Genomic DNA, 15,763 nt, shown 5'->3' with positions numbered 1-15,763 from the left:
ATTAGGCGCGATAGCTTCCTTCGTGTTTTCATTCCCACAAGTGGGGTGAGTGATGGACCTGGAGCAGGAATTAGGAGGGTGTGCCGATTTAATTTTTACAGTTGTGTTCCCTCATTCTCATTTTTCTCGTCCCTTTTGGGGCTTATTGGGTGAAAGCTGTTTTTTCCCCCTACCCGTTCTCGATTCTGGCGGTGATTTATCGGGTGGCATGATCTGGCTTGTTTATCCAAGGGCTCCAAACATGACGTCAATAATGAATAGTCGAGGTCGTTCAATGTCCTCTTTAAACAACTGAAAAGACAACTTCATCCAAGAGGAGGCATAAAGGACGTCCAGAATGAGGATGATGACATTTTTATTGTTTGAAAAGTGTACTCACACAACCATATCCTCTTATCTCTTTACCCACCAGCGGTTCTTTTCGTATGTATAGAGTGTATGCGTGCGTGTGTGCGCGTGCTGCGATAAAGGTAAGGAACTCAGAGAATAAACTGAAAATGTCCATGTCTGGACATTTTTTTTTTTTTTGCTTCATGGCAGAGTAACTGGATTGTGTCCAACCCAAAGCTACATATTATGACAAGCCGAGCAAGTGTGTTCATATAATTCACAATATTTTCCGAGCAGGAAAGGTATCTGGACCCAAGATGAGAGAGCAGGGAGGACATCAGCAGCTTGGCTCACCGTAAAGCAGGCAGTGCTGTGTCAACAGACATCCCGTCGTTGTCGATGACTAAGCAAATCTTATCGATGCTCCGACCGCATGAGTGGGAGCATTAGCTGGTAGCTCCCCTGCCCGGCGTCCGGGCTTTGTAGTCAAGAGAGTGCTGACCCGATGGATCGCAAACACTTTAACTCTTTCACAATCACTCGCAACTCTGGTTATTGACTGTTAAACTGAAGGACGAGGCTAAGGACTGAATGCGTTAGTTGGTTAGATGAACACGTCATGCCGTGTCTTGTTTTCTCGGAGGGCAACTATATGTGAGGGTGGTGCTCGTCTCCTCTCCCTTACGTTCCCGGGACGTAAAAAAGACGTTGACAAAATTGTCACATACCCCTCTGATCTTAAAAACTTTTATTTGTAAGTCCTCTAGAGTAAAGTTTCAATGTAGAAAGTAAAGATGTGTGTGGTTGGTAGTTAGTTCATCTTGTATGCTTGAGAGTTCCCTCTCGGCATTCAACATTATGGGGTGATGTGTGGGGAGGTGGAGAAGAATGGAAGGCTGGCGATTTGTCCGCGCGACAATTTAACACACAAGGGATGAGAGTTTACTGTATGAACTCATCTTTTAACCCTCTCCTCTCCCCTGTACACCCTCCAACCATCCTACTTGGTAGGAATGGGATACCTGATTTATCAAGGGAGGTAATGACGGTTTCGTCTTCCACATGCCCTGTTCTAGACATGGTGAACCACTTACAGTTCACTACCCCTTACGACCCCCAGGCTTAAGGGACTCTCTGCTTTTATCTTCCTTATTAGGAAGTTTTGATGAGCGATGTGATCTCATTCTGTTGTTCACTTTCTTCTTTGATAAACCCGACATCCCTTAGAGCCACCTATGCAGATTACTCCCCCCAGGTTTATCGCCCAAAAGCCATTATAGCACAAAACTTTCTCTAATCTTTCAAACCAATAGAGAAAAAGAAATGCGACGGAGCCAACCAGCAAAGAAGCTCCTTAAATGATAGAAAGAAAAAAATGTTTGCTAAGCTCCGCCAAGACCTCCTCCTGTGTCTTGAGCATCCCTGCGAAGTGGATGAGCAATGGTCTCAGACGCTAGAGTCAGTAAGGTGCTCAATGCAAAAACAAAAACAAAAACAAAAAAAAAATCCTTCTCTGATGACATTTTCGCCAATGCATTGAAGGCTAGGTGTTTACTTGACATTGAGCGGCTGGCACTCCAATGACCGAGCAAAGTTTCCGGGGCTGCCTGGCAGCAAGGGTTTGCCCTTCTTCAGCCTCGACATTGTCAGCAGTTTATCTGTTACTCAAAATAATTTTTCAACTGTTGTTGGAGGATCGACGACAACGATGATGATGATGACGGACGAAGACGACGATGATGATGAATCTAAGCCAAATCATCCTCCGGCATTCAGTGTCCACCAAAAAAAAAAATCTTGCACAAACGAGTGAATGTGTATATCGTTCGTACTCCAGAAGCCGCAGGTAGGCAGGTGCAACATAAACACTCGTGAATCACTTTACTGCCGTCGCCAGCAATGCACACGACGTGATAACGTCATTTTTTTTTCTCTGTTTTTATTGTTTTTCCTCCTTTTTTCTGTCCGAGGCATTATCAGCGAGCAGCACGAGCTAAACAGTGGACTCGCTGACGTGTTGTGTTGTCATTAGGACACAGGCGGGACCGATTATGAGGCTAAAAAAATACAAACTCGGTTAAACTTGGCTTCGTGCTTTTGATGACATTATCAATCATTGAAAAAGAAGGAGAGGAAAATAAGCAATGGAGAATGTAGTTTATTTAGCAGGTGCTCGTGATTGCAAGCTGCACGACTCCACTACAGTGGCGGTCATGTACTGTATATTTGTTTGCTGTCTCGGCCATCAGGTTAACAGCAAAGCAAAATTGTAGTTGGTGTTTAGACAAGGAAAACACGAGCGATCTAAAACATGCATTTGTTCTAGTGTAGTTTTTTCTTCACAATATTTTTAAAATACTTAAAAAAACCTAGTGATGTGTGTGTGTGTGCGCGCGCGCGTGCGCATCCATTCCCATTCATACCGAAATTCATGTAATTTTAATTACTTATAAATAATAACCATCATCAAGACAGAGACATCCTCATTTTAAAACTTCATCCGAAATTCTCTAGAAGAAATCTGCTGATAATTTGTTTAATGATACAAACACAAGTCTTAAGTGGTTAGATGCACAGTAACAGAAATAAAAGGAGGTGGGTCTGTCTGTCAGTTTGTCTGTCTAAGGAAATACCTAGTTTAATTTACATATACAAGCATCCTACCTTCTCCATTCCAGCAACTAACGCTTTTTGCTGTTGTATTCTTAAAGGTCTACTAAGGTGCAATTTTGTCCTAAGCAAATCTTTCCAAAAAATATGGAAGAAGGTGGGTGGGTGAATACCCTCTTCCGTTATCGAAATACCTACAAACATCGCCATGCACATAGCGTACACAAGATTTACATATGTCCAAACACAACTAATTATTAGTCTCAGCTTTTTCTCTGTTTGAGGCTTACACATAAATGTCTAAGTACAATGCCGACCTCTGTTCTGTTGACTTCTGTGTTGTTGATCTTTCTGTGCTCATGAGGCATGTTTGTAGGAATGTATTTGAGGAGGAAGCAGGGGGGCGTCGTTCACTCAAATCTTGAGAAATACAATCTTGCACTGAGCTTTACTCAGTCATTATAAAAGCAAATTGCACCCCACCGGACCTTTAAGGAAGAGCACGTTGTACACAGTATCCCAGTTCCATTTGCTTGGCGTGCATGTCAATCAGCCATGGCTGGCTGCAATTTGCTAGTAAATAAAAGCCCGTCTGCACATCTTGAGGGAGGATCAGAGATCCACGCAGACATCGATAACACCAAATGGGTTTACATCGTCATAAAAAGACAACAAATATTTGCTTGGCGTGACAAGAAAGAGTTTTTCTTCCGCGAAGACCCATTCCTTCGCCTTCTGCACTTTGTGTTGTGGACACGACTGTTGTTACACCAGCCTCTCTTTGACCTCAGTTGGTAGGGTCAGGTCTGATACAGCTGCACTTGTATTGATGGGTAAGCAAAAGCTTTTTCTCGTTCTTTTGATGATGCTACATCGTCTGTCTATTCAGTATTTACAAGGTAGCTAGGTAAGCAGACGAGGGTCCGACGGGAAAACCTTCGTCAAAGGCAAAACACAATAGGTCTCTTGTCTTCAAGCAGGTAAAACGAGATGAAATACGAAATAAATATAAATGGGCTACAATAAAGGAAAAATATCAGTAAAAAGTTGCAAACAAAAGTGTTAGGAAAAGTAAAAAGGTTTGATCAATAAAAAGGAAAGACATGAGAACTTGAAGAACCCGATGTTATGAATTCTTGCACATTAAAGAATAAGACATACGAGAGGAAAATAACCAGACCTACTTACACGCTGACTGATCACACTTCTATAAACAATATTTTACTTGTGCTATATTAATGACATAAACAAGCATCCCCCTGTCACATCATTTCTACAGTTCGTTAAGGCCTGACAGGTCACGCTGTCTTCTACAAATAATAAATTTATAAACAATATTCTACATGTGTTACAGTTAATGACATGAACAGCTGTCACATCATTTCTACAGCTCGTTAAGGTCCTGTGGATGCAGCCACAAGAGTTATTTAAAAAGACACGCTTAGCCACTTCCGGTTTCAACGCATGTGGTTGCCACGGACCAGTTGCAGAAGAGTCCAGTCCCCACGAAAGAAAAGAAAACAAATGTTTACAGTCTGCAGATCAAGATACACGCGTGCAAGCTGTTGGCATGGAGCAGCTTTATTATCCGAGTGTTGATACAAAGCAGTCAGAGGACCTTATGCTTGGCAAAGGCTTTGCACTGAGTGAAATCGATTGTATGTAAATACAGTTGGAGTTTGAAAGAAGGTCGCTGCAGGTGTGGGTGGAGGGGAGGATGAGTAGAATCGAATTGCATGTACACAGTCCGCAAAGCGAGCCCACTTCTAATGTTCGTGCTGAGGGCATACAGCTTCAAACAAACAAACAAACAAACAAACAAACAAACAAACAAACAAACAAACAACAAACAAACTGTTATTTGGCACCTGCATACAAGGTTTACATACGTACGATGTACACTGCACTCAAGTCATCTGGAGTGTCATTTGTTCCAGTCCACAAATAGACAAACAGACAAACAAATAAACTCACGACTGCCAGTGTTCGTACCCACAGATACAGTGCCAAAGTCTCATCTCATGTTGACTTTACACTAATCACGTGTCATCACCAGTTCAGGCATGCGCAGTACGCCACATAAGTACACTTCCTGTCTCTCATCCTGCCTCTCTTCTCCATCTCTGGCGCGGAGGACCAAGCCATGGATACGCACGTCGGTTGAAGAGGTAGGGGTGTCAACCAACAAAAACAAAACAAAACAAAACAAAACAAAAATAGCGACTACCTCCAAATGCTCTCCCCCTTTCTCGCTTTTATTTTTAAATCAACAGAAAAAAACCTCAAGGTAATGGAAAGGAAAGATTTGGCACCCGGCATCAGCCATTCAAGACACTGTACTATTCGGACGGCGCGGTGGTTCCGGGTGTAAATTCTTTAGCTCATCACAGTGCCAAAAACCTTCACCAAACCCGTTTTAAAAGAAAAGCAACCAGGGAGCAATAAATAAGGTGATGAAAGAAACAATTGACACTATCGGCCCCCAACATTACATGCTTTGGTATCGGCGTAGGCCTGGGGTTTCCATCAAGCAAGATGGAGTGCATTCAACTGAACGTGCACCTGCACTAGATTCATCTGGACTAAGATGAAGTGTATTCTCCTTTTCACCATGCCCTGTTTAAAAAGAGTTAAAGAGACAAAGATGGATAGAAAGAATGAAAAACACTTTTCATGACCGACGCGTCTACACGCTCTCTTCTCTCTGACTCTTCCTCCCTTTCCGATCTCTTGGCTTTGCTGACAGAGTGTTTCTTTCGACTGAATGGTGAGCTCTCAGCCTCGGTTACAAAGTTTGTTGCGGGGAAGCTGCAAGGCTGCTCTTAATCATCCACAGCTTGCGCCAAGCAGAGCTGTAAACAGACTGCGGTAGCTGCGCTCGGCATCTGTCACTGTTCTTTTCAAAGCGAGGCTTGTAGCAGGCTATGGACGACAAAGAACACACGACTACAAAAATAACCACCTGTTGGACTTAAGCTGCCTTCTGAAGACATAGGGAGTGCATGGTCGTTTAGAAGAAAAGAAAAAAAGAAAGAATGATGGTGTGTGTGTGGACGGTTTGATTACCATAGTGGAAAATATATCACGCATGCCAACACACTCCCACACAGCCGGGTCCAAAAGGGTTTCTGACAAAAGCTTCATCCTCATCGTCGTTATCGCTGACGCCGTCATCGTTGTTGCCATCACCTGTACCCTCGACCCCCACTACCTTCCCCACCATCTTTCACGCGCTCGATACGACTTGGACATCTCCGTGTTGCCATGCCAACGGCATTATCTGAGGCCATCTGCTGTCTGCGACTAGCAGATAGGAATAATAACACAATACTCTCCAACCTGCAAGATAAACAAGCATATCCACACGCGCACGTGCACCGACAGAATCTTGCACGCTTGAGCCTTACAGGCGGACAAGCACACGCACAAGCCGACACAACCTGTACACGCTCGCCTCTTGATGGTGGATATCCACACGCATGCACCGACAAACTCTACACACGAAACGACACCTGCGTCTCCTCGTAGTCACGTGGACAACTCATTGCTTGCATCATCGCCACACACTTCTCGTCTACAAATAACCTCTTCAACCACAACCACACCAGTCTTACTTCACACTGCATTCCCCCACCCCACCACACACCCCTAAATAGAAATTACCGCTTACATTACATCTCACCTCGGAGGGTCAAATCTTTGTGAGAGAAAACCCTCGACGTGGGTATGTTTGCCTGAAGGAAGCTCCACCTGATCGGCATACCTGTGTCAGGAGAAGCTGTAACTCTTCCAGGACATTCCGAGCCTCTCACGTGTATGTCGTAGAAAAAGCGTTCCTCTCGAAAGATGCCGCGAGTGCTCACAGTCAACCTCCTTGCACCTCACTTTCAGAGGTGGAAGGTCAGAAGGAGGGATAACATCCTAGAGATGTGTTCTGATGTAGACACAAAGCTGATGCAGCGTCACTATTGATCAACGGTGACAGTTGTTGCTGAGGACAAACATTCACACAGTCACCATTGCCTGGTCTGTACTCCACGACAGGACAATCAAATTTCCCAGACAGTTCACCAAATAAACCACACTACAAAAGCCGAAAAGTCAAGACCAGACCTATGAACCTGGCAGACATACAGGAAGCTGCTGAGGAAAACTGCAGTTGCCAGACCGAAGACGAGAGGCAGATGAGGAAGAAGAGAGAAAGAGAGCGAAAATCAATAGGAGTTATCAGTCTGCTCAGTCCAAACTATGGGAACATTGCCAGGAGTGTTGGAGTTAAGAGCAGAGGCAGTGCATCATTTCTGCCTCCCTTGGTATCGGCCAGCCGTCGTGGTTGTGGAAAATCTAACCGTGTTGCAGCTGTTACTGGCGGCGGGAGACAGCTTCAACTTCTGAGAGTTTTACGAGCGTCTAAACCCGTGGTGAGATGCGAGGTCATTATTTCGCAGACTGGGCTAAAAACACATAAGCAAAATAAATAAAAAACACGAAAAAAAAAAAAAAAAGGAAAAGGGGAATCTCATGGCTGTTATGATTTGCGTAAAAGTGACTTTGGCCTTTTTCTTAGCACTGTGAACAACCTCTGGCAAGGATAAGCTGTCTTTTGAGAGAAAAAAAAATATGAAAGTGTTTATTTTCCCAACCCCATTCTTCCTCCACTTTTTAGTATTCTCTTGTGTTTATCGTCCTGGTTTATATCCACATCGCTCACCACAAGAGAATGATTTCACTACATTTTTACAGGTCCGTAAATTTCTTTCCATGAAAGCATTAAATTGTGGTAAAAACGAAGGAACAAATAAATATCAAAAAACAAGAAAGTACGAAAAGAAAGAAGAAGGCAATATCTCTGTGCATGCAAATTGAGAGAGAGAGAGGAGTGAGGATAGGGTTCCCGATGTAATGAAAGTTGTGAAGTGGTACTTTTGGAAGCTGCCTGATTTGAGTGCTTTCACCATCAATAGGACGGTGACCTGTCTCGTGGGTTTCAAAGGATCGTCTTTCCTGGCCACCAAAGTTAGACCAATGTTATGTGATTGTGTTCAGAGGGAGACCTTGCTAAATGGTTTTTCGTAGCTACAGACTTTGGCCTTTAATCCTTGGACATTCATTATAAGGAGATCGACTTGTCCGCCGGTGTAATTCGGAGACTGTTGGGGCGTCCTCTTCTTGAACTACAGTGCAATGTGAGCGAATTGCCGGTTTGACAACACGGTCTTTGTTATGATGTTCTGATCTGTTCCAAAGAAATTGAACATGGCTTATATAGTGAAGTGCCTGTTGTAAAGATGGTCTGATCTGTTCCAAAGAATGCTGCTGCACGAGTGACAGCTGGAAGAAGAGGCCAGAAAGACGCAGGGCGAGGAAGCTGGGTCCCACGCAGATGAAGGGTGAGCTGGGTCACCAGAGCTGATGTACTCCCTTTGTGGTTAGACATGGGGAAAAAATTTCTCTTTAAAACGGGTCGACCGGAGTACCAGGCAAGTGACATATCCCTGTCTATAGTGTGACATGAGGTGGTGGTGGGAAGTGATACGTGGCTGAGACTGCAACAGGTGTAATCACCGGAGTGGACTTCATAAATGTACAATCTCTGACACTGATCCACTGTCGTCAAACCCAGCTCACGCCAGCACGTGTCAGTGTACAAACTGTGTCTGGGCTACCCTTGGTAGACGTTACTTGTAAATGCACCCGACCTTCACATCTTTGCCTAATTCCAAAATCAATCACCCTTAATTAACAGAGATATTGTGTAGATAGGAATGTATGAAATATAATATAATTAATATCTGAATACCCCTTAGTGGTGACAGAATAATGAATCTTAAATCTTTAATCTAGCGCATTCTTTTAACCCTTCATATCCCTATTCACACAACGTTCTCTCAATTGTTACAGAAAATAAAAAAAACGTGAAGCTGACGGGTCGATCTGTGACATGTATTCGGAAACGGCATATCAAACAATTTTTGGTCACCAGTGGTCTGTGTGTGTAAATGCAAGACTATCTTCGTGCTTCTAAAATGTACATTCCTGAATGAAAATTAACTTTGTACACGTGAAACGTTTTTCATGTTACAAGGTCGGTAGCACCAACAGACGGAGACACGACCGCCAAGTGCAAGTCTATCCCCCCTAAAGACCGTTATTAACCGGGCAAAGGGCCAAGCGCTCAGACCTTCAATGCGCCCTAAAATCCCATTGCCAAAAAAGTCTGGAAGTAGCTCAGCATGCTTACCAATGGTTTTAATGTTTCGCTTCAAAACCATTTCTTTCCTGTGGCTTCCCACCCACCTTCCCAAACTTAGTTTAGTGCTGGACGATGTTCTCCAGGTAAAAAAAGACCATTACACAACAAAACGCATCCGGCAGGACTGGTAGTGAATCGGTAACCTTCTCAGTAACCAGGATGGAATAAGTTGAAACAATCCTGGAATAAGTTTTAAAGGCTACGTTCTCATGCCGTTAAGACCACGTGCTGCCGTAGTATACGATTAGGACGCGATCCTCCTTTCTCCCAAAAACTATTTTTACCACTCAGTCTCCTAACAGATCTCTGAAGCAAAATGTATTGCAGATAAACAAGTCTGGAACTGGTTTCCAGCGCCATGTTGTAAGGCCGTAAAGATCTATAGCAGTGTTTTCAACACCAGAAGATAATGTTGCAAGATACCGAGCATCGTGCCGTAGCTCTCCTAAGTGGACATAACTTTCCAGACAACATGCCACAGCTCAATGTTTTGTACGAGACTTCCATCAAGAATCGACAAAAGACAAAATCGAATAAGTTCTGGTGTTTTACCCGAGGACCTAAATAAACATGATGGCCAGGGGGCGAAGATAAGACTTTCATCCTTAGAACCCATGCAAACCTCGTGACGCATCTCTCGATTGGAAAACAAAACATCCTCAGTTGTGTGGCCTGCTGGAGGAGCTAGCTCAACCTGCTTCTCAGAGCTCGACAGCATTAACACTGTTAGCTTACAAGAAATAAAGGAAAAACAAGAGGAAAAGAAAGAAAGAAAGAAATGAATTTAAAAAAAAAATGGAAATTAGAAAAAGAAAATCGAAGACGAATTCTCGGGTCAGTTGTTCTATTCATGACTCATGTTTTTGGCTTATTTTCTTTGAGCACGAAAGAACACTTGAGGTCTGTTTCGGAAGATAAGCGGTGCCTTAAAAAAAAAGGTTCTAGCGTGCCTCGCGTTTGTTTTCATTTGTGAATTTTATAAAATTGTCTTGGGCAGGTCGTTTTTTTCGTATTGTGTATTGTCGTACACAACCGCCCAAAGCTGATGACCAGACAAGAAGTTGAGTTCAAGCCTCTGTTACACTTGACTACAACTAAAAATGCTCATATCTGTCCTACTCTATGTTGTGTTAGGGTTTTGATACTAACGGCGCTAAACAATTGATAACCGAACCCAGGTGCTTGAAAATATTAAAATTTGTACAAAGACAACCTTATTTTCTATTTTTCCACACTCAGGTGTTACGCCCGTTGCCAGACATAATCCGGGGTCGTTGCGGTACGCACAGTGGCAAGCCTCTAAGATACCACACACCAACACCAACGCTGCCATCTTCCAGCGGAAGTGACTGTCTGCAAGACGAGTTTACCATTATCCCTCCCCACCAGTGACATCAGGTGAAGGCACCGGCGCCGCCAGATAGCGCTGGATGTTCGGCGCAGACAATGGCGACTGAGGGTGGGCCTGCTGAGTGCAGACTCCGGTGCCTTCTCCGTGGTTGTTCTCGTCTGTCTTTTCTCCAGATCACTTGAGAGAAGTGCGTGCGTGCGTGCGTGCGTGGAGGGTGCGTGCGTGCGTTGTGTAACAAGCACAGAAAGGTCACTCCATCGCAGGTAATTTTTTTCTATGGACTCACACCCACACACTCGTGTTTGTGTGTGTGTGCGCCCGTATGAATGTCAAACATCTTCGTCTATTTTCTTCTGCAACCTACCTCGTACTATCAGCTGCATATTGATTAAGCGGCCAGCACGGACCACGGTAGGCCGCAACCAAGCTGTTGCTTCATATCTTACCAGGTCTTAAAGACCAAGAAGAGAGAATATTTTCCTAAATGACTGGAGGATAATTTCTAATAAAATTTTTCCATTTCAGAAAAACAAGTCCCTACGTTTCAACCTTGTGTACAACTAGAAATCAGAACACGGCTAATCCTTGGAAAGACCTAATACGTTTCCAGTAGTTCCAATGGCTGTAATCTTGACAATACAGCCCACTCTATGTACTAAAAGGGTATCATGGATGTGACATGTCCTTTTTTTCTGTGCATGTTGATCTTTGAAACCTTACTTGAAAAAGCACTGTTTGGTGAAATTTAAAGAATTAGTATCATCTATTCTTCTAAATCCTGTTTACCTTTTCTCATACCCCATCGGGTCTTTAACACGGTGGCTAACCGAGTTTTCGTGGCGGTCCAGCAGCCGAGAAGCAAAAGATTCGCTTGTAACAAAGAAGCTTTAAAGTTGATGTGGCTCAGACATTTGGGGCCTTCATTGCGGTTGTTCGCAGACTTGAAGGTTGACCGACTCCAATAGTTATGACACGGCTTAGTTGGAAATTTCAAAACCTTTGGGACGACCAGTGCCATGACTGTAAGGCCCTGACACACAGGCAGGTCTGAGATCAATATTTTTTATCTGCTGTACAAACGTTAGAACAACGGACAAGGGGCGACTTGTAGCCTTGTATCGTCCACTTCACAAGAGTGCACGACGGCGAAGAAGCCAACTTTGCTGATGTCGGGTATAGGTGATACCTAAAGTGCAATATTTTCCGAAAAACTGAGTTTAGCTTGTTAACAGATACTTATTCCAAAGTCTGATCTGATAACTTAGTTTCGTTAGCGACAGGAAACACATAGATGTCCCTGCCATTATCTTGTGCTCTCCGGAAACAGGTCAACCCTCTAGACATTTGTGACATCATTAGTGTAGACTTTTTGTAAAGGCGTTCATACATCTGCTTCGTAATCGAGGACAAAAGGCGAGAATATAGTTGGGGTGAGATGGCGGGGAAAGGACACCACCTTCACGACATGAAAATGTGAAAAATCGATCTTTACTGACATCTCTCGTCACGAAAGGTTGTAGCTGTAATAGCTGAGCTATCGCGGGTCCAAAAAACACGCCCTCCTACCCACAAACCTCCATTTCCTCAGAAGACGAGCCAAAATGAACGTCGGATCTGGCACCTCGGGGATCTCGGGCAGAAACTTGCATTATTCCTGAATTTGTTTTGTTAGAGCTTGATGACGTCGAGGCCGTTGACTTGCTTCTTCCGGGCTGTCAAGATGGAAACGACAAAGAAGTTGTTATAGCCACGAATGCGATTGAAGCAAGCTATCATGATGGATGACGGGAACGGTGAAAAAAAAGAGATGCATGTTGGTGGAGGAAGGGGTATAAAAGCAAAAATGGCAGGAATAAGTAAGATTGGAGGATATTTCCTAGTTAGTGAGGGAATAGGGTAATCCACGTTGGCAACATTTCTCAGGCGTTAGAATGATAACTTCTTTTTCCTTCTTCCGAACACTTAGTGTTTGTCACTGGAATTCTTCCCATCAACGACTGGTTTCTACGCTTTGAATGGGTTTCCTCGTAGAATGTAGGCTTAAAAAAAAAGTTCTTTACTGCTGCATCCAGTCGTGAATTGATGCTAGAATGACATACGGGGTTATGACCTCTTATCTAGATTTGCACACGAATACGACCCCTCCCAATATAGTTGACATTAATATACATATATCATCGCGCCTGTTATTAGAAACAACCTTTGAATGGCGTCGTGATATTCTTCCTGTCTTAATGTGCAGCCGACTAAAAAACAAAACCAAGAAAACAAAAGTGAATAATTTTACAGCTTATGTCTGCTCCAAAGTTTGGAGTATAAATATTTACATTCTGACTATATTGATTGTGCTCGCGTCAATTAAAACAGAAAATATCGTGAGATATCTAAGATGGCGCACACGAAGACGATTAATTCCTTCTTATCACGCCTCCACCCCCTAAGCCTCAAAACCCGTCCCTCTTCCAAGAAAAAAAGCAGACTACTCACTCACACAGCCCCTCTCCTTCCTTTAAAAAAAAAACCACTCAAACAAATAAACAAACAAACAAACACCCCTATCTTTTCTCCAAACAACCCAAACTACGCGTGCTGCAGATTAGCACGCACAGAACGCTGTGTTTGATGAGCTCGAATCAATGGCAGGACATCTCCTGGGTCAAATTATTGGTTTCAGCGGCTTTAGCATTTCCCCTTCTTATCCCTGCCTCTATTCATTTTACGGGTTTTTAAAACCAAATCCGCGATCGTCTATTTTTCTTGTGATTTCGGAGACCCTGGGGCCAGACTTATGCAGCTCTGCTCGTTTGCAGACCGATTTGATTGGTCGGTTGACCGTCAAAGGCTTGTCGACGATCTCCTGTAAAATTGAAGTTTCTTGTAAGAACTTCTCTCTTCCCCTTCAAAGTCCTCTTTTTTTAAGATATATATTGACCGGTTAAGAAGTATAATCGAAATATTCCGCCCATTTTCAAATGAAGACAACTTTGTTTTACTTTGCGAAAGATTTAGGCTATCGGAAGGATTTAAGCAGAAAGTGATGGAAAAACTCAAAATGCAGGCAGCTAGGTGGACGAGGAAAGAGGCTTAAGAAAACTGTTAAAAACAAGCCTTGTTCGCTATGCAAACGTCAAGAAAAGAAGCAAACAATAAATATTTCATGCCATGCACAAGTGCGTGCGAACTCACAACGGGACAGTGCTGAAGAGTCGGAGAAATGGGTTTGACGAGGTAAAAAGAGTAAGCATCGTCGAACCAAAATTCGATTGACCTATTCCTTTCTAGTTCCAGCATTTCTCTTCTCTTTAATTATTTACAACAAGAGAAAGGCACACTAGTGCAGCATGTCTCTCGGACAGATCTTTCAGACGAATGAATTACAGCCAAAAGTGCTGGGTTTCTGGGTGAAGCACTACAGAGGTCGCGACGAGGACTTGACCCTCCAAGCCTCCCGAGGACAGGACTGCTTTGCGGTGACTAGCCCAGGGTTCATTGGCACACAGGAGCTTTCCGCTGGCCTGCAGCCTCGTGTCTCAAGTGGACGTGATGGTGTGGTTAACGAGCTGCTCGACTTTGCCAGTAAGACCTACACCGAGTCGTTTTGCGGGGTGACTGTCGTCCTGTGGCAGAAAATTTAGCGACTCGGGGCGTAGCCCGGCCATGCAATCGCGCGCCGAACGCCACCGGAAGTCGCGCTGTGGACAGCCTCGCTTTGAAATAACACGCTAAAAGCTGGATGTCATCAAATGCCGTCTGCTTCATAGTAGTGAGACCATACATTCAGACTGGTGGAGAGTCTCTGAAGGGTATCATCTAACCCTGTCTGATCAGGATATGCGAGTAAGACCGCGTCAGCTATACGATCACGAACAAAATCTAACTCAATCATGATTTTACACCAAATTCATTTAGTTATGATGCATTTTAGTTATTCGAAAGGGTTTCCCACTGTTCCGACCAAAATAATTAGACACTCCTTGTTTTTTTTTTTTTTAAAATCAAAATAATCATCTCAGGGAAGTATAAGTAGAATGCAGCTCCGATGACAAGAATGAACGGGAGATCAGCTTTTTGTTTCACCTCATTAATTACCGATTCCACCAAGTGGAGTATAGTTATGAAGTGAGGGTAGTCTTCGCCCTGGCGGCAACATGAGGAACTCAAGGACAAGTCTTGCTTCCAAAATTATACAGTAGTGTTCAGACCCTGCAGAGGTTGTTTTACCTTTGGGATCTTATTATAAAACCGTGGCAAAGGTGCCCTTGTAGCCAGAGGCGGCGTTAGGCATACGCGGGGCCTGGGGCCGACCATCCGCGCGGGGCCGGGTCATGGAGGACGCGTATCAATATCCCTATTGATATGATGCCGGAAGCACTGAGTTATATACAGTTAGATAGGCTGGATCCATTTCGCGAAATAACACACGAATTTAGTGTTTTAATTGTTGGTAACTTTTCCCAGCGTTAGTGACAGTAGCGGTTTTTTCTTACAGCGAAATAATATGGTGACGACAACTAAATAAACTGCTTGTTGTTATTGTCGGGCTTAACGTGAAGACATGGGTTCAATAATTTGATTAATTAGAACCTAGAAGCGTTTTCTGAACGTACTTTTTTGTCACAACTTGTTTAACACAGCCAGCAATAAGTCAAACGCACGGTTTCAATGTCTAGACTCTAGGCAATGGTTCTCTACCCCTAAAAAGCGTCCACCTCTCTCCAAATCCCTTTCTCTTCCCCCCTTCCCACAAGTACACTGTCCCGGCAATGACGTCTCGCTTCCATCAGAAACACAATCCTCCTCCCCTCCATTTAGCGTCCAGTTTCACCTCCTCTCGCCCATTCCTTTCTACCCCTATCTTTCCTCGCTGACCGCTCTCTCCCTCTAACGTCACACCTTTTCTTTCGTTCTTCTTTAACACCAAAGAGGCACACATTCCAGAAACTCCCATCACTCATGACTTTCGCCCACACACATGCACTCAGTCCTAGTACTCTGACCAGGTCCCTGACAAAGACTGGAATAAGTTTCTAGCTGAAGCTATATGTTATCCGGGTACCTGTACAGGATTATGACTCACCAGCCAGACAAGAATGGACAAACCATCCACACCTTTTGTTATTTTGGGATATTTGTGTAAAGAACAATTGCGACCACTTAAAGGATTATATTTTCGGAGACCTAGAGGCGATTGACAAGGCCTTCGGAGAGCCCCTCTCAGC

The sequence above is a fragment of the Pomacea canaliculata genome, linkage group LG2, assembly GCF_003073045.1.
Source record: "Pomacea canaliculata isolate SZHN2017 linkage group LG2, ASM307304v1, whole genome shotgun sequence".
In the NCBI taxonomy this organism is placed as follows: Eukaryota; Metazoa; Mollusca; class Gastropoda; order Architaenioglossa; family Ampullariidae; genus Pomacea; species Pomacea canaliculata.
The sequence above is the reverse complement of the archived record's forward strand: the minus strand, read 5'-3'. Positions refer to the sequence as shown.